The sequence below is a fragment of the Cynara cardunculus genome (assembly GCF_001531365.2).
Source record: "Cynara cardunculus var. scolymus isolate 2C chromosome LG 1, CcrdV1, whole genome shotgun sequence".
In the NCBI taxonomy this organism is placed as follows: domain Eukaryota; kingdom Viridiplantae; phylum Streptophyta; class Magnoliopsida; order Asterales; family Asteraceae; genus Cynara; species Cynara cardunculus.
In genome coordinates, this window is record NC_037528.1 from 31,979,180 (window position 1) to 31,981,201 (window position 2,022).

Below are 2,022 nucleotides of genomic sequence, written 5' to 3' on the forward strand. Positions count from 1 at the left end.
CAACAGGACCAAGGGATAAGGTACGGGATGGCCAATAGAACGATAGTGGAGACGATCTGAACCTTGGTGAAGTTTAGAGCAAAGAGCGACTTCTAAATCGCTCTTGAACTTGGTATTGAAAGACTATCTTGCACTCCTCCAGATGAAGATTTCCAAGGCCTACAGGAGAAGCGATCTACATCGGTCTTAACTCAACCAGAGCTCAGATTGGTCTTCAAAATCGAGTTTGGTGCTAAAAAGTTCTTCAGACTAACTGAGGCCTTCAAGTACTCAACCAATACACTTGAATGGTTTCAGGGAGTCATCAGAGAGAGACTAGGCAGACCGCATGTGTCGATGAAGGAAGGACAAGAACTTATTCATGGTATCTCCACAGACATGTGATTTAGAGGACCGATGATACGATTCTGGAAAATATCTCTAGAGGAGACCATGAGTAAAAACATTTCATCATGTAATTTCAATTTCATTCATGTTTTGTAAGAATTCGTCCAACACCTTGTCCAATGAAGAAATTTGGCAAAAGGATGTTTTTCTAGTTTAGCCTCTGTCTTTCGTTATTCTTCAATTGTTTATAGACTAGTCAATGTTTGTCTTTTCATTACTTAGGGGGAGATTGTTAGACCCCATCACTCATATTTGTAAAAGTAATGAGAAACATACAAGTGTGAAAGAGCATAAGGCTAATGGAAGACTTTCAAGCAAAAAGTCTAAAGTGCCCAATACAACCAGAGGTGCAATGAATGTCCATAGGGGCGATGAACTGCGCATCTCCATAACCCCTCTGGTTACCAATACTTGGAGTTTTCCTCAACAGTTCAACCAGAGGTACTCGATGAAGAAGATCACAAGACTCCGTTGAACACACCCTTTAGAAGACAGTTGGAGATGGCAAATCAACAGCTGGATTCTCCATTCCTTACTTCGCTTTATTTACTTTCCATAAGTCTAGATTGCTTTCCTTTCATAAGAGATTTGCTAAATATCTTCCATAGATAGCAATCTTCATAATTAGATTACTAGTATATATAGACTTTACCTTTCTTGTAATCGTTTACGCTTTCCAATCAATCATTTGAATAAAAGTGAGACATTTGACACTCAAACTTATTCTTGAATATTCCTTTTGTGTTCTTGTGTGTTCTTCACTTTTTCCATCTACACGATATATTTACGTTATTCATAACTTGAATATTCGTGTTATTGAGAGATCTGGGATCAACAGAAAGTTTCACTCACTCATATGTCGCTGAATTCCGTCACTGATTCGTCGATGATCCATCGCTGATAGCATTACTGTTGGTCCCGAAAGGGTCTACAAGATAAGAAACAGTTTGTAGAAGGGGGGATGAATACAAACACAAGGTTTTCAAATTTAAAATATATATTGATAGAGAAGATCAATACAGATTTTACAAGACTGTTTGTGGAAAGATAAGGTAAAGAAAAACNGATTTTACAAGACTGTTTGTGGAAAGATAAGGTAAAGAAAAACCTATCTAAACAATCTTTGGTTACACACGAAGCTATAGCAAACACAGAAAAGAGAATGCTATATGAAAGATCCTTTACTTAAGCTAGAGGATGCTTGAAGTAAAAATTAGGTTGGAGAGTGATGCGCACACTCTGCATGGAGAAGAAACACTTCTATTTATACCCAGTGCATTAAATGAACATTTAATGCAGTAAAGTAGGGTTTAGAGTGCGTGTCAAGCCTTAAGAGGAAGGTTTGTCCTTTGCTACAGTGATAGTACAAAAGCACTACTTTTGAGCAGACATCCTTGCTCAAAGTTGGTGGAAAAAGAGTCGACTAATCGGCTCCGTACCGTACTAACTTTTGCAAGGGTATGGGTTTGTCCTTTGTGTGCATAAGGACAAGACAACAACAATCGTGCTAAGCAAGCTTCCTTTGATCGCTGAATGCTAAAATGACCTGGAGGTCTCATCATCATTCGCTGAAGCTAGAGCAGTCTTCACACATGTGTAGACAGGTTTGTAATCACTGAATACCGCTTCAGATCA